Raw genomic sequence first — 26,742 nt, forward strand, 5'->3', positions numbered from 1 at the left:
CATGAGACTCGCTGCATGTCCAGCTGCACAGGTCAAGGCTTTGTCAGAGTCAGCTCCCTATGAAGTGGTGGCTGCAATCCCATAGCTAGGTAGGTTTATGGCCAAATGTTCTTATACCCATCAGGGAGCTGAGCAGAGACAGGGCCTCTGGGGAGTGAGCAGCTGGTGATGCTGAAAAGCGTCTGCCAGGAGAATTCAGCTGCGAACACTTCCCATTCCCAAGAGGTCAAGAGGCCCTGTTGTTCCTCCCTAGTGGAGGCCCTGAGATCACACTGTCATCCATAATTCAGTCAACAAACACTCACTGGGCCTCCTGTCTGTGCCAGGCTCTGAGCTAAGCTCCAGGGGCACAGAAATAAAAAGACATGGTTCTTGCCCTTGAGAGAGATGTACAGTCCTGGGGGAAAGGGAGCCAGAGGGGAACAGACTGGGAATTTATCACAGTGTAGTGAGATGGAAGATGGGTACAGAGGAGGAACAGCAAATCTTATATGGGAGCCAAAGGGGTGAGGGGATTTGAGCTAGGCTTTAGAGTATACGTAGGCATTTGCCATGCAGGAAAAGGAATTGTAGGAACCAGGAATGGTACATAAAGCATAAAGTCATGAAGGCACATTGAGGAACAGGGAGAAGCAGACGGTGGCTGTGTGATGAGCTGCCTGGTCAGACCATGGGAAACTAGACTTGCCAAGCCAAAAAGCTGGGATGCTCACCTAGTCAGGTTTCAGTTTTATAAAGGTGACTCTGGCAGAGACCAAGTGGCTGAAGCAGAGGGCTAGAATGGAAGGATTGGATCCAAAAGGCAGTACTGAGGCAGAATTGACAGGGCCAGGGGCCAGACGGACTGACTGTCTATAGGAGGAAACATTCATTTGTATTTTGCTCTTTTAATTGCCAAGTTCTGCTAAGCAAACCTCTTCTGCAGCGCACATGTGAATATTCGATAAGCTAGGGTAAGTGAAAATCCCTAGTACGCACACCCACACCCCCACCCCCACCCCCAGTAGACATGAAGTCAACACTCAGTGAGGATCTACTGTAGCTGACTCCCTCTACATGATTCAAGGAGTGAGTAGATGAATGAGTAATAAGCAAACAAATGGATGAAGGAATTGGTGACCTGTGGACCCCCAGCAGGCAGCATCAGAGCCACACAAGTCTCTATGCCAAAAGTCCTGGGGAGATGCTATCCAGGAAACTAGCTTGGTAGTATGTGTTGCTTAGGGAGGCTGGGGGTAGGGGTGGGGGGTGTGGTGGTGGTAGAAGCACGGGGAGTAAATTTCAGAGTTTGCCTTGGGGCTTGGGGTCCGGTTGACCCTCTCTAGACTTCATTCTTTTGGCTTGTATCAGGCAATGGAGGGTTGACGGGTCTACACCTGACCTAAGGAGACTCCATCTCTGGAATACAGGTTTGGATGTGGCTGTCCCACCCTCACTGTGGCAAACCTCAATAAGTCAGAAGATAACCTGTGAGAAATGGAAGAAACCTCAGGGGAGTAATTGATATCACTTAGTCCTATGATGCATAGGCACTGTGCAAGGTACATTATACCTACTATCTCATTAAATATAGCAGTCCTGAAAAGAAGGGAGTCTTATTGACATTTTACTGATTAGGAAACTGAGGCATGGAAAGGCCTAACCTTTCTTAGGCCATCAAATAATATCCTGGACCAAGTCCACCAACTTATCCATAATTAAAGCATTAGGGCATCTGGGTGGCTCAGTCTGTTAAGAGTCCAACTTTGGCTCAGGTCATGATCTCACAGTTCATGGGTTTGAGCCCCGCATCGGGCCCTCTGCTTATGGCACAGAGCCTGCTTTGGATCCTCTGTCCCCCTCCCCCACTCGTGTGCATGCTCTCTCTCTCAAAAATAAACATTTAAAAAAACAATATAAGATTAAATAGCATTATAGAAAGTTGGAAAAACAGAGAAAAAGTGCTTACAATTTTATCATCCTAACATAGCAGCTGTTCTTTCACATAGCTCCAATATACTTGGTACATACTTGAGGTTTTATTATTCGTGAAATTTTGTCTTACTTTTTTCCTTATTTAACACTGTAACATAAGTATTTTTCCAGACTACTATGTCACCTTCAGAACCACTATTTTTGATGGCTTCAGACTGTCAAATCAGGTGTAAACACCAGATTTTATTTAACCATTTCCCATAGTTGGGTACTTAAATTGCTTCCAATCATTTGATATTATAATCAATCTTTTCTTTTATTAGAATTGCCTTTTTGTATCAGTATTATTTCCTTAGGGCAGATTCCCAGAAACAGAAATACCAAGTCAGAGGGTTTGAACATTTTTAAGGCTTTTGATACCTGCTGCAGATAACTTTCTCATGGGGTCTTTCTACTTCATTCCCCATATCTGGATGCCTTCTTTAACTCTCTTTCAAGCCCCCTTTCCCTAACACAGCACCTCCCTCACCCTCAGTCCCTCCTTATCTGTGAGGTGGAGCTAATGACCCTCCCCTACTAACCTCATGAGCTGTAGATAAAATGATTTGGAGACCCTCGTAAAGAATAGCAGGTTATACAGCATAGTGATTATATAGCACAACTTTTGGCACCAGACTACACAGCTCTGAAGCCCATATCTGCCACTCCGAAGCTGTGTGACCTTGGGCAAGTTAATTAACCTCTCTGTACTTCAGTGTCCTCATCTGCAAAGCAAGAGTGATGAAAATAATAGCAACCCCTTTGGGTTGTAGATGAAGCTTTAAGGAGTTATTTTGTGCAGAAAGCACAGTGAAAGCCATGGTTGTAATAAGGTGATGTATGATGTGGGAGGCAGCCATAGCAGAAAAGGCTTCAGCATTCCTTGCTATAGGGGCTGCCCAGAGGGCAGGGGCCAGTAGCCAGGTGTCTGACAAAAGTACTTTCTGTGGTAACAACTCATCTAGCTCCATGGCAGTGACCATTACTCCCTCCCTGAAGCCTGCATAGTGCAAGTCTGGGTCTCTCTTACTCCCCCCTCCACTCCACCCTCTGGCTGCTGTGGCCTGATCTTATCCCTTTTTCATCAGGCTGCCTAACTGACCGGAAAATGCAAACACATCCCTAAACGCGTGCAACTGCCCCCTCCCTCAGCCCTCTCCCCCTTCCGGGAAACCAGCCCCAGCGCCAGCCTGACGAGCAGCACTTAATTCTTTATTGAAAACCATTAACTGGAGTTCAGTTCTCTGAGCCCCAGTTTCAAATTACCCACAGGAAACGCCAGGCCGAGAGAGTGGCTTTCAAGGGCAGAGCCATCTCCTCTAAGAGACTGGCTCCAAGACCCTGACTGTGGGGACTCTTTTGAGAGACAATGACAACAACCACAACAGCAACAACAGCCATCAGTTTAATTCCTAGAAGCACAAGAACTGATGAAGCACCCTGCTCTTCTTCCTCTTCCTCTCCCTCTTCAGTAATAGCCCAGCGCAGTAGGCCTGGAAAGAAATATTATTGCCCCATGATGGATGAGAAAGCTGACAGCCATGGGATCGCAGGCAAGCAGGGTTGAACTGAGAACTTCAGATCTCCCCAACTGAGCCCTATCACCCTCCAGTCAACACCTCATGGGCTACCCACAGTAGGGAGACAGGTGAAGAAGATGGGACTGAGCCCTTGATGAGCTAAAGTCCTGATTGGGAGGGGAGACATGAAAAATGCCTAAACTAGAGCCTCAGAGACCCTAGTGCTACCTCTGGGCCTGCCACTAACTACCTGGCACATTGTGCGGTTAGTTATTATTCTGGGAATATGGACAGGAGTGAGGAAACTGAAGACTTGAAAATGTGTCTTCAGTCTTCTTTATCAAGATTTCTAACCAACCAGAAACTTCATTCATTCATTCATTCATTCATTCATTCATTCATTCATTCATTCTGAATTGTTTACTGTCACCTATGTGCCTAGGCACTGAGCAAAGTAATTTGCAAATAGTACTCCCTGACTCCTCTAAACAGTCTTTGGAGGTAGGTAATATCACCATCCTCACTGCCCAATGAGGAAAGTGAGGCTCGTGGAGGAAAATGAGACTCATTCATGATTGTACATCAGTGGTAAGATCTGAACCCAAGTCAACCTGACTCCCTGATTCTTGCTGCTTTTTTGTTACTATTACAGTTACAGTTCTACAAAAAGTACACTATGGCCCCACAAGAGCACAGAGAGAATAAAGACCTGTGTGGGTCTCCAGGAAGGTTTTCCAGAAGTGGTGGCATCTGAGTTGAAGGATCAGTAAGACTTGGCCAAATGGGAAAGGCAGGGAAGAAGGTTCTGCAAAGGCACAAGAGCACAGGTCAGGGCTAGTAACCATCCAAGGATATGGCACATTAAGACAAGTCAGGAATTGCTAAGCCATTGGAACTGAGCACAGAGGGTACAAAGGAACAATGCCCTCTGGGAATGCACAGTCCAGGAGAGAGACAGAAATGTATAAAATGACTTGGTATTTGAGGCAAACTGGGTAATTTTTATCTAAGAACAAAGAGCTATCTGCTTCTGTGTCTCACCTCCTGCTCACAGTAGCCCAAGAAGCCACTGAACAAGAGGGCCTGGGGCTGGGGGGCAGGTAAGAAGTTTTGACTTCAGAGACCACGAGCCTGCTTCCCAGAGGTTGTGCAACTTACCACCTCTCTGAACCTCAGAAGGGGAACTTCTCTACAAAGCAGTCACCAATACCTGCTTCCCAGCACTGCACGTTACTATACCTGATCCTAGTTAGAAAATAATAAAAAGATTGGATTTTATTCTAACTTACCTAATTATACAAATGTAGATGCTGAGGCTCAGAGGCATTAATAACTTGCCTATGGACACACCAGAAAATGCTTGATCTGAAATTTGATCTCATATCTGGTAGATTCCTCTGCCTACTGTCACTTCCACCCACAGATCCTAGTTTAGCCCTCTGGTGCCCAATGTAATAAGCCTGCTCCTCTGCCCACAATGCCCCTTTGGATGGATGAAGACAACAGCTGTGTCCCAAAATCTCTACTTCCCAGCCAAAAACTCCCAGATTTTCACAATATGATTTCAGCCCTCAACAGGGTTTAGCTGTCCTTGAGAAAGAAACAGGGAAGAATAAACAATAGAAGGAGCTCCTTAGTGCCCTGACCAGATGTGAAACATCCCCTGCCTCAGGACCAGCAGCCAGAATCGCACAAACTCCTTATGGAAAACAATAGTAACAGCCTGTTTGCTTTCCCCAGTCCATAAACTGTCACAGCCAAGCTGGACACCAGCTTTGAAACCCAAGGGACCTGTCTCCACCTAAATCTTGTCTCTTCTCTGCCCCAGATGGTCCTTATTTGAGCTGGATCCATTTTTTTGGCCACCTTGCTGAATGCGGTATACACTCATTCCAGAAAATGCTGACCTCTGCTCCAGGCCGCCTTGTCGGCAGTTTCCCAGACATGGCTCGACTGTTTATTTATTTATTTTTGTGTTAGCAAAGAGGAGAAAATCACATCGGCCTAAAATGAATACTAATGAAATGCCTTCGTTAGCTTCCTTTGTGATGAGAATGAAAAATCGGATTTCCGCAGAATTGCAAGCCATATATTTCTTTCCCCCAACCTTTTTTTTTTTTTTTGCCCTTTCCTCCGATAGGAAGATTACGGACAGCCAAGAAGGAGAGTAAAGTCATTTCATAAAAAATATCTGCATTTTTAAGGGCGCCTTTGTTGCAGAGGGACGTGGCAGTGCAATTTCTCCAAACCCACTTTTCCCAGCCTGTAAAGCAAATGTACCTATTTGTCCTCTGCTGCAACAATGCCAGCTGCATTCAATCAACTGAGAAGCTGCAAGCCATAAACCTTCTTCCCCAGCTAGGGGGGTGAGGTGGGGGGAGGGAGCAAGCAAGAGAGGAGGCATGCCATAAAAATTCATCAGAATAATGTAGGGATGAGACGCGCTCCGATCGCCGGCAAGCAATCAACCAATCACTCATTCTGTGGCATTTACAGCACGTCTCATTCCCCTGTTCCTTAAGGACAATTGATTTTTCCTGATTCCATTAGCATAACGGCGTGGAAAATGTCTGCAGTGCAATATTTCTGGAAAGTTCCAACAAGTAGGCTGGGCACTGGAGTGTGACCATCTCCATAAAGCTTCCTCAGGCTCTGCGGCAGACATCACCACAGCCGCAGCAAAGTGCCCAGAGAGAATGATACAGCCTCCAAAACTTGGGGGCCAAGGGCACCTGAGGGGTGTCAGAGCAGGTAATTGGCACCAATATGAAACCCCTCAATTTCTCATTCCTGGACAAAGAAGCACTCTTTTCTGCAAGACGGGGTACTATGGGATGGTAAGGAACAAGCAAAATGCACCCAGCCCAGGAGGGGCTGAGGCACAGATCCTATGTCTACTTGCGGCCTTCCAAGTCTTCTGGATTTAGGAACTGAGAAAACAATACTTAATATAATTATTCCTTTGTGTGTGAACAGGAGGCTGCAGTAGTGGGTGCCCAGAAGCCGTTATTCTACTCCTCTGTCAGCTGGGTCCCCACCAAAACAGCATGTGCATGAAGAGGGAATGTGAGGAGTTTGGGGACATGCAGATCTGAATTCAAATTCTGGCTCTCCCTTTTATTTTGTGTGTGGCCATAGGCCACAGTTAATTGGCATCTCTGATCCTCTTCCATAAAGTTTCTTTTTATGGAAACTGGGGACCTCATTACTTCACAAGTTGTTGGGAGAATTAAATGAGAATATGTGAAAAGCACCTAGCATGGTGCTGATGCATAGTGACTGTTCAGCAAATCAAATTCTCCTTCCTCTCTCTATCCCCAAATTTCAATTCCCTCCTTTCCACCAGCAACACAGTTCTCTCACAGTGTCAGCTTCAGCTGGCAAGGTGGTAAATCTTTCAGTGCCAAAAGGAAACATGTAAAACCCAGGATATTTCCATCTACTGTTGCAAGTGAGATGAAAACCTGGCTGTGCCTTTTAGAATGAGCTTGGGGGGACTCCTTCCTCTTGCTCAGTCTCCTGAGTCAGCCCCTGCCTCTCTCTCACCCCCTCCTTTATTCTCACAATGCACCAGAGGGACCTTTCTAAAACACACATGTGACGTTTTCAAGCCCCTGCTTAAAACTACCCAGTAACTCCTCACTGCCATCTGGTCTCTCCAAGATTCAGCTCAGGCTGGGCCTCCTCCAGGAACCCTTCTTTGATCCCACAACCTTTGTGCATATCTCACACTCTGTTGTGATTATCTGTGTCCACGTTTTCTCCATCCTAGATGGTAGGTTCCCTAAGGTCAGTTTTCCAGTTCTGAGTCTCTGGCATCTCTCACAGCACCTGATACTTAATAGATGTTTGGTTTATGTTGTTGAGAAAACCAACTTACAAAGGCAGTGCTGATCTCTTTGGCTAAGACTCTAAGCTTATTTCAGAATTTGTAGGCTGCTTCGGTGCTGGCCATGGTCCTGAATCCTTCAGTACTGAGGAGAGAAGGAAGAAGTAATAAAGAAACCCTGAGTATGTTGAAAACAATACACATTCATTCAGATAACCTCTAAACAAACAGTGTTTGCAGAGCATAAGGAAGGCAGGGATTCTGGGGGAATTAAGTTCCAGTCCTGGCTGTGCTGTGAATACTCTGCTCAAGACACAAAACCTTGCTGGGTCTCCATTTTTCTCATCTGTCAAATGTGAATTTGACCTTCCCGTGTCACAAGATTGTTCTAAGGATTACAAAGATGATGTCTGTGAATCTATTTGTAACCTTTCTCTTGTTAAAAAATGTTTATTTATTTTTATTTTTAGATAAAGAGAGACAGAAAGAGTATGAGTGAGGGAGGAGCAGAGAGAGAGAGGGGAGAGAGAGAATCCCAAGCAGGCTCCATGCTGTCAGCACAGAGTCCAATGCAGGGCTTGATCTCACAAACCTGAGATGACGACCTGAGCTGAAATCAAGAGTCAGATGCTCAATGGACTGAGCAACTCAGGAGCCTCACTTTGTGACCTTTCTTAAAGTGCCTTCCATGAAAGAACTCTGAAGTTCCTTCCAGCTCATTCAGTGCTCACTGATTGAGAGTTACCTACATTGACCATCTCCACTTCTTTACCTCCAATTTAAATTTAGCCCACTCCTGTGTGGCTTTTGGACCTATGACTCTGACAAAACAGCCCTCAGTAATGACCTTATGCTGCTAAATCTATTGATATTTTTCAGTCCTTACTATACCTGCTCTCCTAGAACCATGCCTCTTGTTTTTGAGCACTTATCTTAGGCTGTAATTATACATTCATTTGTTGACCATTTTATTAAGGCTCACTCCCCAACTAGACTGTAAACTCCATGAGGATAGAAACTGCATCTATTTTTGCTTAACACTGCATCCCCGGGTCCTGACATGATGTTTACAGGGAGCAGCCTCCCCAGTGAAATAGGAGGAAGGCAGGCAATGCTCAGAGCAGACATGGCCATTCCAGCACTGACAGACACCCATAGATGACCTGAAACCTCTCTGTAAGTCCCTGAGTCAACAACCTAATACCAGAGCTTCTCTGCCTGATGAGACCTGGAGCTCTGAGGAGGCCCCTCTTGAGAAACATTGAGGGTATTATGATGACTGGCATTGTGCCCAGCAGCATGAGTACAGAGGCATCAATACTTACTTACATAGTTAAATATTGTGGGATAAGATCTGGGGGGATCATTGACCCCAGATACCTTGCTGTACAGAGAATGAAAATCAAGGTCAGAGAATAAATGTGATATGTCTAAGATCTCACAATGAGTCAATGTACTCCACAGTCCAGAAAGAGCAAGAGGCAGAAAGTGTGATCTCTCAGATCCCCCGGCCCTCTGCTCTGGGCCACCACACCTAGGTTTTCCTCTACCACAACATATATCTCCATAGGCTTTCATTATCTGTTCACATATCTGCCTCCCCCTAGAGGATAAAGATGGTGTCTGGTTAATCTTTGTATTTTCAGGACCTAGTTCAATGCAAGATATATAGGAGTCACACTGGATGGTGAAAAGATTGGAAGAGTGGATGTTGAGGTATAAGAAGGGTGACTGGGAACCAGTACAGATCCCCACACAGCCTCAGAATCCCACCCAGCTGAAGATCCCAGGAACAAGGGATGGTCAGTCTCAGGCCTGGATGTCCCCCAAATCCAGACTTGGGCTCCATGGTGAAATCTCTGACATAGATCTGCAACTGAGTTCCTGCTGAATTTCCCACCTGGCCATCCAAGAAAGCCAGAGTCATCCCATAATCTCCTGAGAATGACAGAACTTCAGAGTTTACGATTCATCTTTACAGGTAACACAAAGTACAAAATACTATCAGCATTTGAAATTGAAGTTATTTTATCCATTCCATAGGATACAGAAGCAGGGGCTTTGCAGTCAGAACCCCCAAGTATAAATTCCAACTTCTCCACTTACATCTGTACACCCAAGTCTATAATGTGGATTTATAAGTATATAGAAAATATTGACTTTGCCTTCAAGGAGCTTATAATCTAGCAATAGGAAAAAGACATGTCTACAAGAATTCTAATGCCAGGTAGGATGTGACTAAAAATCTCTCAAAGAGATGATAGGGGAGGCTCACAGCCAGCTGAGAAGAAAGCTTTATGGAGAAAATAGCCTCTCATCCGAGTCTTGAAAGATACATGGGATTTTTTTTTTAATTTTTAAAGTTTATTTATTTTGAGAGAGAGAGAGAGCACAAGCTGGAGAGGGGCAGAGAGAAGGAGAGACAGAGTCCCAAGCAGTATCCACACCATTAGCACAAAGCCAGATGCAGTGCTCAAACTCACATACTATGAGATCATGACCTGAACTGAGATCAAGAGTCAGATGCTTAACCAACTGCACCATGCAGATGCCCCATTTTTCATGGGATTTTAAGGCAAAGAAAGAGCATTCCTAGTGAAGGAGGAAGGAGGAAAGAATGGAGCATGTTCCTGGAATGGGAAGTAAGCATGTTTGACTGAAGGGTTTAGGTAATCTATGGAATATAAGCAGAAGCTGGAGCTATAAAAGGAAGTTAAGCCAAAGTAGAGACTTGAATGACATTCAAGAAGTTTAAAAAATTTGTGCAAGGACACATAAAGTCAGTGGGGGAATCTATGATTGGACTTCAATTCTCTTCTCCTTAACCACTTTGCCTTCATCTTCAACATGAGTAATGGCACAGCAATTGGCATGGGCAGAGGACTGTCCCATTATAAAATACATGAAAAATAAATAATCAGAATTAGTGTGACTGGCTGTGGGGCAGAGGCTCAGAGCCTCTGACAAATAAAAGTGTGAATTACAGGATGAAAGCAAGGAAATATGTTCTTCCCCCACATCTCTACAAGTGGCATATTCTACTGCCCATCAAAACCATGCTTAGAATAGCTAACTCTTATGAATGAATATAAATCTTTGCCATGGGCACATAATGTTGATACATTTAGTGTCAATTAAACATCCAAATAGCAGGGCTTTTTTCTTCAAAAATATGTACCTCTGCTGAGACTTTTCATGGCAAAGGCAAAGGTAAATTTCAGGCCAGCTCACAAATTCTGAATTATCACAAATTGAAAATTTGTTAGTAGAAAGAAGGTAAGATTGAAGCCAGGTTGATTGTTGAGATATTCAGCAACTTTAGAATCTTCTATCCAAATGTTTTAGCATCTCCAAGGCTTTAACAAATTGATTTATTAGAATGGCACCATGGGCTCAGCCAGTCCCAGGTCCAAGGATTTGCTCAAACATTACCTGACTGTGTGACCCTGAGACCTTTGCTCCACCTATCCAATATTGTGGGCCTATCTAATATTGTGAGGACAAAATAAATCAGATAATAAAATACAATAGTTTCACTGGGAGAAACTAAAGAATACCCAGAGTTCATATAGTTGGGACAGGAGCTCCAGCTCAGGAGTTCAAAAGCAAAGTGGGGATGGGGGTGGGGCAGTGCTGGTCCCAGGCTCTCAGCTACTTTCTCTTCCCACCAGAATGGGGTGAGACTCAAGGTGTGGCTGAGGATGGGGATAGAGCCTGAGCATATCTAGCTTTGGAGGAGTCTGAATTAGGGGAAGAAGTTGAAAGTGTGGCAGAGTCTGATGCTCATTCTCTATGAAGGCACACACCTAGTCAAGGAAGAGCAGTACCCAACTTTTCTGCATCCTTCAAAACCCTGTTTAGATTACATTGGCTCTGAGATGCTTTCCATGACCTGTTCCCTAGATTTGATTAATCCCTCCCTCTGCCTTTCTGTTGTGACATCTTCCTCACCATATAAATCACTGTCAGTTTACACGCCCATCTCTTCTTCCAGAGTGAGAGTTTTCCCTGGAGGCACAGACTCACATCTGAGGCATCCTTGGGTCTCCAGGGCCTGCTCAAGAGTTCCACTCAAGTACAACTCAGGAACTGTTTGCTGAACTGAAAGAGAGTACACATCCAAAAGGAACTTCAGGGACTTGAGAAGAGCAGTGATTTATATGTAGAAGAGATGCTTCTTGGAGGAGGAACATGAGGAAAAGAAAGCCTTGTTCAGGGGTTCAGAGAGAGGAAGAGGACAGACCCTGTCCCTGCTCTTTGAGGGAGGCAGAGGTCATTTCTAGGACTGAGCTGAGCCTCTTGCCTGTACCAAAGAATGTTCAAAGAATGTTCAGATGCCCTCACAGTCTCTAGGCTGAGCCTTTCATAATGAGGTCCATCAGCAATTATAGTGTTTTTCTAATGAAATTCAACTATTTAAAACCAACCTTAAGCTGATGAACACCTTTGGAACCTTACAGGAAAAATGCAGATGAACACCCCACTTTTTGCAGACGGTCCTCAAATATTAAATTGAGACTACTGTCTGGGCAGAGTGTTCCTCATGGCCATCTGAGGGATCTTTCCTAAACCTGTCCATATCACAGCCAAAGTAAAAGTCAAACTAGCCCAGCAATACTCCTCTCCTCACACTTCACCAAACACAATTCATATCTTTGTGCCTTTGCAGATGCTGTTCCCTCTGTCAGGAATTCTCTCCTCATTTTCCCAACTCTACTTCACCTGCCTACTCAGCCCCAAACATAAGATCTGATACACATTAGAAACTACCTGAGTTTGGGTTTCCTCAGAAACAGATTCTAAAACAAGGATTAAACTGCAGGTAGTGTATTTGGAAAGTGGTTTCAGGAAACTCTAGAAGGGATATTGGGAAGTGAGCTAAAGAAAGGAAGGCACCAATAGAGGGTGTATTTTTAAGCAAGTTACCTCTACGAGTTGGTGGAACGTAACTGCAGGAACCAGTGTAGAACTTCTGTCTCAGGATATCCCACCTGAGGGGTGAGAGAGCTGGGGTATGTATCCACCAGCTGCCATTACTTATTGGCTGAAAGCTGCTCTGTATGCTAACACCCTGGTACTTCTGGCCTGCCCGTTATGCTCAGAAATGGTAAATTCTGGGGGCATATGTGTGGGTACTGACAGCATCTGCTTCAGACACCTATAAATTTTGCTGAATGAATGACACACAAACAACTCAATAATGATAATAATAATTAACTAATATTTATAATAAATAATAATTACTAATATTTTTGCTATATGTCAGACAGAGTATAAGTACTTTATACATACTTTTTCAGTCTCCCAACAACCCTGCAAGGTAGGTTACTAGTATGTCTATTTTACAGATAAGAAAATAGAGGCACAAAGAGCTAAGTAACTTGCCCAAGGTCATGCAGCTAATAAATGACAGAACCAGGAGTGAATCTTGACAGCCTGGCATGTAGGTGACCCATTCACTCTACCTACACACTCTGGAGATGCTCCACTTTGGAACCCTGGGGCTGCCATTTCATGGCAATGTAACCTTGGACAAGTTGCTAGTCTTCTAAGTCTTAATTTCCTGATCTGTGAAGTGGGGATCATGTCACATGATTCCTGCACACACAGCAGAAGTTAACATATCAGGGCTGGGCTAGACCTTGGTCTCCATTTGTACAAGGAACTATAAAGCCTCTCCCAGCTCTAATGCTCTGTAGTTTTAAAACTCAAACAACATCTGCCATCCTCCTGTGACAACCTCATTCAGGCACACAGTCCTTTAAGAACCTCATTTGTCTGTTCCATGAAAGTAGAAGTGAGCCCAGAGTAATAAGGTGGAGAGGAGCCCGTCTTTGTGCCTACCACTCCTCCCACTGAGCTAAGGATCTTGACATACTGGCTACAGGAAATTCCAACCCAGAGTCTGGGCTAGGGATCAGATTCAAATCTCAGCCTTCACTGTGTGGCCTTTAGCAAGTCACTTCACTCACTCAAGTGTCAATTTCCTCATCTGTAATGTGGTGATCACAATTCCTACCCCAGAGGATTGTGATGAGTGTGATGGAAAGCCCCAGAACACAGTAGGTGCTCAAGGACAGGCAGCTACACATTCTTTGTTATGAAGAAGTATGCTATATATTTCCATTAGGGTAGAAAAAAAATCTCAATGTTCACTTTAATTCTAAGCCCCGGAGGCCTTTAGCAGGGCTGACAACTTCGTCTGGAGTATGGTAAATATTTGTCTATTTCAGAGGCAGCATTTATCTTCTAAGGCGTTCGTGCCAGTCCCTGTGCTGACAAGCAACTTGTTTATTTATTACCCTAATAACAAATAGATTGTCAGGCCTGGAGGCTCCACATGCACATGGAGTTCGGGCCTGCTTCAAGCCCCAGCCGCCCAGGCTCTGGCCAGCTCTGTGGGGTCTGGGGAGCTGGGGGCGGGGGGGGGGGGCCACCAGAGACCTGGCTCCTTCCATGTCCTGCCTTTTGTTTTTCTATTTGTTCTATCCAAAAACTCCCTTATAGAGCCTACACTGTGAAGCCTTGCCCTGGGCTGGCTCTGGGCTGCAGGGAAGAACCACATACAGCCACTGTCCTCAAAGGGCTTGAAGTCTAGAGAGAAGGAGATGATGATTATAACAATATTAATAGTGATACTAGTAGTAGCAGCAAATACTCTGTACCAGGTGCTATGCAAAGTACTTTACATATACTAATTCATCTGATCTAACCAACAAGTGGATACTATTATTATCCCCATTTTACTGATGAGGAAACTGAGGTACAGAGAAGTTAAGGGACTTGCCCAAGATCACCTCTACAAAAATCATTGCAGTACAGAGCAGGGGTAGATACTAAAAATTTATATAATAACTATATAACAATAATACTTACACAATATTGGTGATAACTGCATGGCCTCCCAGCTATTCCTCCCACGTGCCATGCACAGCCTACTTTAGGACCGCTTGCTGTTTCCTCTTCCTAGAACAGTCTTCCCCCAGATATCCACCTCACTCACCTCCTTCAAATCTTTGTTCAAATATAACATCAATGAGGCCCCCACATTTACAATTGCAGCTCTCCACTTCAACCCTCCCTAGCCACCCCCCATCCTTTGCTTAATTAGCCTCCAGAACACTTAACCACCACCTGTCCTGCTACATATTTTACTTTGGTTTATGTCCACCTCTCTCCACTAGAATGTACCTCCATGGTCAGAGGTTTTCTCACTTCCTGCTGCATTCATAGCATAAAGAACAGAGCCTGGCAGATAGGAAGTGATCAGTCTGTTGAATGAATGACTCATACCTGACAGTTTGAAGATATCATCCATGTGGCCTGCCCCTGAACTGCTAGCCTCCCTCAGGGTCCACTCTCTGGTTCTCCTTCATGGTGTCATTGGCACCTTCTCTTTAGGGAATTTTACCCTCTCCCATGGCTTCACATTCTTCCCTCCTCTGAGGACTCTAGGATCTTTATCTCTAGACCAAAGCCCACTCTTGAGCTCACCTGTGTAGGTAACAATCCAGGGCACATTGGCACCTGGGCCCCACCTGAGTCACCGTCCAAAATAGATAGATCTCACTACTTTATACCCAAATGTATCCCTTCTCCTGGCACCAGCCCCAAGTCATCCAAGCCAGGAGCCTGAGCCAGGGGCCAACTCCTCCTGCCTTCACCCCACAATCAGCAGTCTCAAGTCCTTAGAAGCATTTCTTGGCTGCCCCCTTCTCTTTCACCATGTTAATTTAAGCTATTATTGTATAAGAACTATGGCACAGCCTCCCTCCTGGCTGCCCCACCATTGCCAGTCCATTCCTAGGAAACCATGCTCTATGGTATGTCTAAAACACCAATACGTCCATGCAATTCCACTATTCCATATTCTTCAGTGACTCCCCATTGCCCAATGACTGAAGGCAAAGGTCATATCCTCTATTTACCTTCCCAGCCTCATCATTGACCCTGACTCTCCTCATTCCCCAAACACATCACACTATTTCACACTCCCAGTGCTAGTCTGTGCTTGGGAAGCTCTCTCTACCTGAAAGGTTTGTGCTCCTCTCCTCTGCATGAAAAAATCCTCACCCTTCACAATCCAACTTAGATGTCACCTCCTCCATGCAGGCTCCTGTGAAAGAAGAGGAGGGAGCATTGTGAGGACACAGATGCAAGAAAGGGTGAGGCCAGCTTGGGCAATAATGACTCTTGCAGGTTTGGGAATCCTCTGTTAGACCTGGGCTCCTGGAGCTCTTGTAGGTTGTGATGTTATGCTGGCTTCAAGGGTGGGAGTGGGGGGGGGGTGCGATTGCCCATGGCTAAACCCTCACTGTGAGCTCCAACAGATACATGTAGCACCTGGGATCTCAAGGAGCTTGTGTCAAAAGGTGCCTGAGACTGTGGGGACTACAAACCACATGATACATTCCAGAGGAAAAGACCACCTCGTGTTCTCACCACAGAGATGAGGACCCCAGCTGTGATATTTGGAGATGGTTTGAGGTAGAGTGGTATGGTGGCTAAAATACCTCTATGCTAGAACTAGGCTGCCTAGCTGCTCTGCCACATTCTCCCTCCACAACTTCGGACAAATTACAAAAATATTCTTTGCCTCACTTTCCCCATCTATAAAACAGGAACATTTATTGCAGCTGCCTCATAGGATCACTGTGAGGATTAAATGGGTTATTATATATAAAGCACTTATACATGGTAAGCACAATTTAAGCTTTTTTAATGTTTATTTATTTTGAGAGAGAGAAGAGAGGAACAGGGAGGGAGAGAGGAGAGAGAATGCGAAGCAGTCTCTGCACTGTCAGCACAGAGCCCAATGCAGGGCTCCATGTCACAACCATGAGATCATGACCTGAGCTGAGACCAAGAGTCAGACACTTAACCAACTGAGCCACTCAGGCACCCCTAAGTTTTGATTATTGTTGTTTTCACACTGTGGTTTGACAGGAGAAGACCAGCAATGACAGAGACAGAGCAATGACTGGGCATTGCTGCTCTAGGAGGGTAGTGGTCTGGAAGGGGTGACCCTGGGCTCAGGGAAAGACTCCTCTGTGCAGTCCTTCAGAACTCGGGTCCAGCTGGCCTTCTCTATTCTCCAAGTGGCCCTCCCTGACTCTGGGCCTCTCAAGGCCCCATCGCACACCCACCTCTATCATGACCCCATGCTGTCATTGTTTGTTTACATGCCTGTCTCCCCATCCAGGCTGTGAACTCCAAAAGGTCTACCCTGATGTAGCTCTAGAGGCCCAGTGCCTCACTTGGTGGCAGGCATGCAGTATGGGTTCCATAACTGAGCGGAACTATCAAGCCCTCCACAACCTTTGGTCCTGAAATCTCAAGCTGTTAATACCTGCCTCCATGTTAGGCCACCAGAGAAGGGCCACACTTTCCCATGCTCTCAGACCTGGGCATCTTGAAGGGAAGGCTTCTGTTACTTTCCAGAGAGCAGGGGCTCCCAAGCCACTGCTCAAGACTCTTCATAAAGTCAAGACCTTGGAGGAACCTGGGGTGTTCATCTGGTAGAGAAAAACGAAATGGGTCCCATTCCTTGTGAAAGGTTTTTCATAGTGAAATTAGAAATGTAACAGCCAGGTTGACCAAGTGGGAGCCCTCAGCTATGCCCAGTATTAAGTCTTTACTTGCTGGACCACAGGAAGGCTAAGGGTCCTGGGGGAAAGGCCAGGATAGCTATTGCCAAATAGTACAAAAATATTTCCATATTTTGGCAATCAGCTGGGCTCAGTTTGACAAACAACCCAGCCATTACACCTAGACACACCATACCTTGTCTTCCAGGAGTCTAGTGCCCAGTGGGGAACTAAGAAGCCAAGCAAAAAGGTCAACATCAGTTACCACCCAATGAGACAAGAGCAAAGCATGCTAAGAGTCCCATGAAGAAGGATCTGAGCAGTTACGGGAAGGGAAAGTATTTTTTTTAGGGCTTGGAGTTTGGACCAGGCAGCTGAAGGGAGCCAGTAGTGCAGGCAGTGAGAACAAGGACCTGAAAATGTGTGGGGCCTGTTGAGGGATTGGGGCCAGCACGAATGTGGGAAATGATGCAGGAGGGACCAGGAGGCTTCGTTTTATTAATGTTTATTTATTTTGAGAGAGAGAGAGCATGAGCATGGGAGGGGTAGAGAAAGAGGGGCACAGAGGATCCAAAGCGGGCTCTGACAGCAGCCAGCCCAATACAGGGCTCAGACTCATGAACCATGACATCATGACCTGGGTTGAAGTTGGATGATCAACCAACTGAGCCACCCAGGCAGTCCCTTAAAGTGTTTCTTAAACAGGCAAGTGATGGCAAGAAATCTAATTCTGGCTTCAGTGTAGATAGTGGGCTAAAGAGCCAATGGGGGAGGCAGTGAGGCCAAGTAGAGGCTGTAGCAGGCTTCAGGTCAGGGAAGATGATGGCTGGTCAGGGAGGTGAATGACCAGTGAGATGGAGTATGGAAGCCAGGGGATGTGAGTGGGCAGCACTATCTCAGAAGAACATCAGCCACGTAAGGCCAGACTTGGCCAACAGGAATATTTCAGCTTCTAGAACAAGGCAACCTTTAACCTTGAAGACATCTAAGAGTCAAGGGGAATGTGATAGGTGAGGAGTTTTATCTTCATGCATTTAGCCAACAAATAAGAAAATTACTGATGGGTCCTCACAGTACAGTACAGCTCCCAGACCATTGCTATTTATTGGAGTCACCCATTGTGACCCCCCAGACCTTGCAAAAGAAAGGGAGAAGTAGTTCCAACTCACTGCAGAAGGTTCACTCACTATTTATCTTTCAACAAAGGATGTGGGCCAGAGTAATTCTTAGGGGCCCCTGGATCATCATTCAACCCATCAGAGAAGAGCTGAAAAGTGTAGAATCCAAAGGCTGTTATTTGAGGCTGAGCTGTGGAAAGATCTCTGGGCCAGGAGTCCTGCTGCCACCACTAACTGGCCGTGTGACCTTGGGAAAGTAAATCACCTGCCCCCTAGACTGTTTCCTCACCTTTAAAGGAGGACTGTTCTGCACCTCACCTGAGGATAGCTCTTCTGTTCTCAACCCACCTTCTGTTCTGCGGTATTAAGCCAGCTATTCAACCCCTCAGCTGTCACACAAGAGCAACCATTTATTACGTACCTACTGTGTTCCAGACTCTCTAAAGGACAACACACACACACACGCGCACACACACACACCTACCTAAAATGCAGACAGACTGTAGTATCACCACTTTAGAAATAAGAAAATAAGACTCAGTCTCATTCAAGATCAAGGGCAAATCTGGGATTTACACATGAGTATTTCAAATGTTAACATGCACAAGTTTTCTGCAAGGTGATATAGGCTCCTGAGTGCAAGAATGCAAGTGGGACTCAGAAGGATTCAATATTCCTTGTCACAGTCAGCAAAGTGGAGGGCCTTCCATTTCCTCAGTGCTTGCTCTCCCTCTCTAAAATATACACAAACCACCTGAAATGACACACTAACCATATGCCTTCCCATTCTTTAAAATGAGTCCTTCCTTCATCACATCAATAAAAGAAAGGACAAGAACCATATGATCCTCTCAATAGTTGCAGAGAAAGCATTTGACAAAATACAGCATCCTTTCTTGATAAAAAAAAAAACCCTCAAGAAAGTAGGGATAGAAGGGATAGAAGGAGCATACCTCGAGATCATAAAAGCCATATATGAATGAGCCAACACTAATATCATCCTCAATGGGGAAAAACTGAGAGTGTTCCCCCTAAGGTTAGGAAGAAGACAAGGATGTCCACTCTCACCACTGTTATTCAACATAATATTGGAGGGCTTAGCCTCTGCAATCAGACAACATAAAGAAATAAAAGGCATCCCAATCGGCCAGGAGGAGGTCAACCTTTCACTCTTCCCAGATATGATCCTCTATATGGAAAACCCAAAGATTCCACCAAAAAACTGCTAGAACTGATCCATGAATTCAGCAAAGTTGCAGGATATAAAATCAATGCACAGAAATTGGTTGCATTCCTATACACCAACAATGAAGCAACAGAAAGAGAAATCAAGGAATCAATTCCATTTATAATTGCACCAAAACCCATAAAATACCTAGGAATAAATCTAACCAAAGAGGTGAAAAATCTATACACTGAAAACTATAGAAAGCTTATGAAAGAAACTGAAGAAGACACAAAAAAATGGAAGAATATTCTATGTTCCTGGATAGGAAGAACAAATATTGTTAAAATGTCGATACTACCCAAAGCAATCTATATATTCAATGCAATTCCTGTCAAAGTAACACCAACGTTCTTCACAGAGCTAGAACAAATAATCCTAAAATTTGTATGGAAACAAAAAAGATCCCAAATAGCCAAAGCAATCTCAAAAAAGAAAACCAAAGCAGGAGGCATCACAATCCCAGACTTCCAGCTATACTACAAATCTAATCATCAAGACAGTATGGTACTGGCACAAGAACAGACACTCAGATCAGTGGAACGATAGAGAACCCAGAAATGGACCCACAAACGTATGGCCAACTAATCTTTGACAAAGCAGGAAAGAATATCCAATGGAATAAAGACAGTTTCTTCAGCAAGTGGTGCTGGGAAAACTAGACAGCAACATGCAGAAAAATGAACCTTTCTTATACTATACACAAAAATAAACTCAAAATGGATGAAAGACCTAAATGTAAGACAGGAAGCCATTAAAATCCTTGAGGAGAAAGCAGGCAAAAACCTCTTTGATCTTGCCCACAGAAACTTCTTACTCAGCACATCTCTGGAGGCAAGGGAAACAAAGCAAAAATGAACTACTGGGATCTCTAAAAAGCTTCTGCACAGCGAAGGAAACAATCAGCAAAACTAAAAGGCAACCGATAGAATGGGAGAAGATATTTGCAAACGACATATCAGATAAAGGGTTAGTATCCAAAATCTATAAAGAACTTATCAAACTCAACACCCAAAAAACCAAATAATTCAGTGAAGAAATGGGCAAAAGACATGAATAGACACTTCTCCAAGGAAGACATCCAGATGGCCAACCGACACATGAAAAAATGCTCAACATCATTCATCATCAGGGAAATACACATCAAAACCACAATGAGATACCACCTTCACCTGTCAGAATGGCTAACATGAACAACTCAGGCAACAACAGATGTTGGCAATGATGCGGAGAAAGAGGATCTCTTTTGCATTGTTGGTGACAATGCAAGCTGGTGTAGTCACTTTGGGAAAAAGTATGGAGGTTCCTCGAAAAACTAAAAATAGAACTACCCTATGACCCAGCAATTGCACTACTAGGCATTTATCCACGGGATACAGATGTGCTGTTTTGAAGGGACACATGCACCCCCATGTTTATAGCAGCACTGTCAACAATAGCCAAAGTATGAAAAGAGCCCAAATGTCCATCGATGGATGAATGGATAAAGAAGATGTGGTATATATATACAATGGAGTATTATTTGGCAATCAAAAAGAATGAAATCTTGCCATTTGCAATACGTGGATGGAACTAGAGGGTATTATGCTAAGTGAAATTAGTCAGAGAAAGACGAAAATCATATGACTTCACTCATATGAGGACTTTATGAGACAAAACAGATGAAATAACAGAAGGGAAACAAAAATAATATAAAAACAGGGAGGGGGACAAAACAGAAGAGACTCATAAATATGGAGAACAAACTGAGGGTTACTGGAGGGGTTGTGGGAGGCAGGATGAGCTAAATGGAATCTACCCCTGAAATCTACCCCTGAAATCATTGTTGCACTATATACTGACTAATTTGGATGTAAATTTTAAAAAATTTAAAAAAATAAATTAAAAAACAACATTTAAAAAAAAATAAATAATAAAAAAATAAAATGAATCCTTCTTCTTCCCCATGGGAATGAAAATACAATCTCACTGTTCTTAGAGTTTAGACTTTGGTCTCATTCAGACCTGTCACTTAATAGCTGTGTGACCTTGGACAGGTTGTTTAACACCTCTGAGCCTGGAGCGCCTTATATGTAAAGTAAGGACAATGACAATTATCTACTCCTCATAGGTTTGTAGTTAATCCATATGGAGCATTTAGCTCTGAGTCCGACACACAATACTACTCAATAATAATATAGTCCACAGCAGAGATTTCTGGAGCCAGACTGACTGGATTCCAGTTCTGGCTACACCATTGAGTGGCCTTGGACAAGTTACTTAACCTTTCTGTAGTTCAGTTTTCTCATCTGTAAAATCAGATTCTTATAGAACTTACCTCATAAATGGTTGTGAAGATTAAATGAGTTAATATGTATAAAATGCTTGGAAAAACACATTATCAGCACTCAGTAAGTTTTGCCTATTGTTATAGATAACTCTCACCATCTACTGTAAGATAAAGAACAGAAAACCCTTTACAAGATGCATTGAATATTATACAAATATCTGGCACCCTATAGGAAATAATTAGAACAAGGGAAATTGGTGGGGAAAGGAAAGAAGAAAAGGGGTTCCACTGAGATCATCAGGGTTAAAGGGCCAGGCAGATATTGGAAGATTGAAAAGGAATTCATGGCAAAGTGCTGGCTAAGACAGAAGGAGCAATCTCTCTTCTCTCTCTCCCTCTCTCTCTCCCTCCCTCCCTCAATTGTTGTAAGAATAAAACAGAATGATGACACATGACAGAGACTTCCTAGCTCTTTACCAAACCCATGCCTTCTTCTCCTGGGCACATCACTAGACTAAACTTCCCAGTCTTCTGTCATTAGGAGAAACCACATGACTGAATTCCAGCAAATGGAACATGAGTAGAAGTGATGTGTGCCACTTCCTGACCTGGTACACAAAAACCTCCATCCCCTGTGCTCTTTCCTCCTTCTGCCACTGGGCGTAGATGAGATGAACCTGACAGACCCACAATATGTAAGGAGCTGGGGTCTCTGACTCACCAGCTGGAGGAGAGCTTCCTATCAATCAGGAACACCCATCCTGGACTTGACCTGAGAATGAAATAAATTTTCATAGTGTCTGAACCATATGCTTTCATGGGTTTTTTGTTACAGCAGCTAGTGCTAATGTTTGAGAAGAGTTTAATGCAGTACCTGGAACATGGAGAGCACTCAGTTTATGGTAGCCAAGAATGCAGGAGACCAGAAAGCCCAACAGTGTTGCAGAACATAAAATATCAAGGCTTATATGGGTTCCAGAAAGCAAGTCTTTTGTTCTCTGTCTTTTCTAAATCCTCAAAGGCACAGAGGGGCCCAATTCTGGATCCCTGTAAAATAAGATAGATAATCCCCATCTGCCATGGTGACCCTGAAGAATAAAGGAAATAATTATAACTACCATTTTGTCAAGATACTGTGCATCAGGCATTTAACTAATGGCTTTATTTACCTACATTATCTTATTTTTTTCTCTCAAGTATACTAAGAATTCTTATTTTACAGATGAAGAAAACTGAGGCTAGGAAGTTAATAGCATGTCTGAGCCACACAGATAGTAAATAGGCAACCAAGCCAGGTCTGACTGACTGCAGAGAATCCTTAACCACTGGCCTTCCCTAAGTGAAGTGATGCCCTCCAGGGCTCATCTCGGGCCAACTGGCTCCACACAAGGAATTCAGCCAACAAGGGAGGACAGTTAGGTCTGGGGTCACAAGGGCTGATAAATTGAGTCTCAGTGTGGGATGTGTAGGATTTGGGGTCTTGCTGGCTCAATCCATCTCTCCAGGTCAGCCCCATCCTCAGCTCCTGGGACCTGGCCAGCTGATGCCAGACCAGCATTGGTGTAACATGTAAAATGCTGAAAAGAAAATGGAGGAAAATAGCTCAGCAGTAGGGAGGAGTGAACTTGTCACCCCATTTCCTTCCATCCCATGCCCAGGCTCCCAGGAGGCAGCTAGAGGTTGGACCCTGGCTCTCTCCCAAGGTCACCTTCACAACAGTTCCACCAGGGCTCCGGCTGGCAGCACCCGCCAACACCAGGCCGTGATGGATTACTGCTCGCTCTGGCTACTGTTCACTGCACAATCCAATCTAGGAGACACACATATTTCTCAATTCAGGGACTTCTTTTATTTTATGAAAAATCAGCCAGCTGCTCAGGCATGAGTGGCCGGGCTTGGCAAGCGCTTGGATTTTGTTAGACTTCTCCAGCCCTGTTGCCTTCCTAAATTCTCTTCCCTCTACCCTAGTCTACCCATTACCCACTCTTGGCCCTATGGAGGGTGGAAGAAAGAGCACAGATTTGGGAGTCAGTCCTGGGTTAATGCCCCACTTCTGCCACTCGTTCTTTGTGAACCTCAGCTTCCTTGTGCATAAGGTGATGATGATACAACCCACACTTCAGAGTTATTATGCAGAATAAATTAGTCATCAGTTTGGAGTTCCTGGCACAATAAATACCTCACCTGTACCTCCTATGCACAGGAACTTATTCAGTTTCCTCTTCTCCATCTCTATTCTTACTCACTTGCTTCTCATTCTCTCCATCCTTTGCTGTCTGTCCCTCCTTCTCCCTTCTTCTCTCTTCTCTGTTCAGGTCAACCTTTATACTTTCAGAGGATGTCCCAGACTGCTGTTTTAAAAGGCAGAGCAATTACTACCACAGGCCTCACTGAACTATACTTGTTCTTTATTTTCCACCTTTACCTGGACAACCATGGTCTGTCTTGTGTTGTCATTAGGACATAATTCTTATGACTCAGACAACAGTGATTCTGAGTCCGACTTCTGAAGAGGCTGATTTCAATGCACGCTTAAGATCCCTTGTCATTATCCTGGGGTGACTGGGTGGTTCAGTCAGTTAAGTGTCTGACTCTTGGTTTCAGCTTAGGTCATGACCTTGCAGCTTTGTGAATTTGAGCCCTGCATTGGGCTCTGCTCTGGTAGTGTGGAGTCCGCTTGGGATTCTCTCTCTTTGCCCACTCACACTGTCTCTCTCTCAAAATAAATAAACTTAAAAAATATCCTTTGTCATTATCCTTTTAAATTCTAGTGAATCATTATTCCCAGTTCTTTACCTCCTCTTTATATTTAACTGTTCTGATTTGAATAGGATACCCCCACTGGCTCAAAGAGGGGGGAAAGTATTCTCTTGTTGGAAGTGACCAGAAGATTACATTCATGGAACTGGGTAAAAGCAAAATAGCAGCCCAATCTATGCCATGAGTTCAAGTTCCTCACCACTTCATGCATCATTTGAGTCATCTCAATGATGACCTTCTAAATGGGCAGAAAATCAAGAAGGGTTACATTTAAAAACCAAAGCTGAATTGGTGCTCTAAGGGAAGATAAAAATTGAGCATATCCTTATAAGAAACCCCTTATAAGGGTCTCCTTGTGACGATGCCGGCTTAAAGGTTGGAAGACATTGGTCTTTCAACCTAAGGGAGACCAGAGACCCTGGTCCAGAGCAGTCACACTCCAAGCACTGGCACCAGCAGCTAGAATGGAGTCAGTGGATTTGGGTGCCTGACTCGTCTGTCATACATGTCAACACCAGAACACAGCATCTTCCTAAACATCCTTGACTTCTCTAGTGGACCTTCCTCACTCAGAAACCCAGCTATTCTTCAAGCACTACTGAATCCATGTTCCTTTCTTCATCCACAATGCTTCTGCCTTAATCCGGCGCATAATCTTTCACCTGAGTCCTGCACCAGCCTTCTTCCTGCACCTTCAGACACCTCCCAATCCCCATCCTCACTACACAGCAAGAGTGATCTTTTCAAAATGCAAATCTGACCCATGTCCCTCTACTCCTTGAAACTCTCCAATGCCTGCCACTGTTCTCAGGCTGGTATTACTAGTTAGAACAGCAAACGTTTTCTATAAAGGGCCAGGTAGTAAATATTTTAGGCTTTGTGGGATATCTATACTCTGTTGCGACCACTCAGCTGGGCCATTGTAGCAAAAGCAACCATTGACAATAAGTAAGCAAATGGGTGTGGAATGTTTCAATAAAATTCTGTTTATAAAAATAGGCAGGGAGCCAGATTTGGCCAGCAAGCCATAGGGTGCCAACCCCTGAGATTTAGACCAATACCTGAGTGACTTGGCCACTGCCTCAGAGAGGTTAGCCCCATCACTCACCATGCAATTTTTGCTTTATAATTCAGCCACACAGTACAATTCATTTTCTCCAAGCAGGCTGTGTTCTATCAAGCCATCATGCCTCTACTCATGCTGCTCATTATGCTCAGGCCTTTACCTTACTAGTTCCTACTTATATTAGAAGGCTTAGCTCAGTCTTTGAAGGGAAATTTGGTCATGTGCATCAAACTTTGAAACACATGTTTCTGTTTGACTCACCAATTCAACTTCTGGGAATTTATCCCACAGACAAGTAACTCACCAAAAGCTTTCAAAGATATACCTATAAAGGTGTTTGTGGCAGTACTGGGTAGAGTGTTAAGATAAATTGGAAACAACCTAAATGTTCATCAATGGGGGAGTAATTAAATTATGGTACACACATATAATATGAATAGTGTGCTAGTATTGAAAATAATGAAGTAGATCCCCAGATGTTCTGATATAAAGTTATTTTCAAGATATATTAAGAAAACAAGATGCAAAAGATTGTGTATAACATAATCCGATGTGTGTAAAGAAAGGATACACACTCACAAATGCTTGGTATGTGTAAAGCATCTAAAATGATACACAAGAAATGTAACAGTGCTACCTCTGGGGAATGGAACTTCAGCTGAGGGATTGGAGCAGGACTGCCAGATATGGTTGTAAAGCCTGTGCACTATACAAGCCCAGGTGAAGCCATGTGTCTAGACCACAGTGGCAATGGCCTGCCTGGAGTTGTGCAGTATAGCAGCAGCTCTGGTTTTGGAGAAGATAAACCTTTTGTTAGCTACCCTTTTATACTATTTGAATTTTTATGACACCAAAGCCTGAAGCTTGAGAGTCAACCCTGGGTTTGAAGACTGTGCTGTAGCTGTTTGCTTGCTTGCTAAGCTGTAAGTCTTTTGAGAGGAAAATGCCTGCCTTATTCACAGCACAGTGTGAATGATAACATCAAAGACAGGAGCTCAAGATACAGAGAGAGCACAGATTAACCTGATGTGGAGCTGGATCTTGCCAGAGAAAAAAGCAAGGAAGGGTACTTAAGCCAAGGGAAGAGCAAATGCAAAAGCATCGATGGGTGAAAAAAGTTGCTCATTCATGTGTTCAGAGTGATATAGAGAAATAGACTGCATGTGTACAGATGGGTATTAGATTTAACACAGTTCCTCAGACCTACTGTGTGCTAGAAAGTCAAGGCCAGCTGTCCAGAACTGGACATGTCATGGTCTTCTGTGATTCCAGTGCTCTTGAACAGGAAAAGGAGAACAAGTTCAAATTCCCTTAATATAAGGTAAGATGTTGTTGGCATCCTGTAGGTCAGAGGCAAAAGACAACTGCTGATAGAGACTATAAGAAAAACTTCATGAAGAAGCTAGTATATGACA

The 26,742-nt window shown here is 44.1% G+C and overlaps 1 long non-coding RNA gene across 5 annotated transcripts in view; it reads right to left on the reverse strand.

The window, feature by feature from the left end:
- Window positions 1–26,742, reverse strand: part of LOC106974313 (uncharacterized) — a 102,070-nt gene that overhangs the window by 70,778 nt on the left and 4,550 nt on the right. For 4 of the 5 annotated variants that reach the window (XR_008294852.1, XR_008294855.1, XR_008294856.1 and 1 more), the window contains exons 2-7: window positions 23,686–23,852; window positions 22,376–22,548; window positions 22,223–22,273; window positions 15,332–15,418; window positions 7,354–7,447; window positions 4,183–4,278 (exon numbers count right to left, since the gene is read on the reverse strand). This is a non-coding gene — a long non-coding RNA (uncharacterized LOC106974313). Of the gene's footprint in view, window positions 1–3,115; window positions 3,447–4,182; window positions 4,279–7,353; window positions 7,448–15,331; window positions 15,419–22,222; window positions 22,274–22,375; window positions 22,549–23,685; window positions 23,853–26,742 lie in introns of those variants that run through there. The other variant, XR_001430130.3, reaches the window with a different exon arrangement.

This window comes from Acinonyx jubatus, chromosome C1, assembly GCF_027475565.1.
Source record: "Acinonyx jubatus isolate Ajub_Pintada_27869175 chromosome C1, VMU_Ajub_asm_v1.0, whole genome shotgun sequence".
In the NCBI taxonomy this organism is placed as follows: Eukaryota; Metazoa; Chordata; class Mammalia; order Carnivora; family Felidae; genus Acinonyx; species Acinonyx jubatus.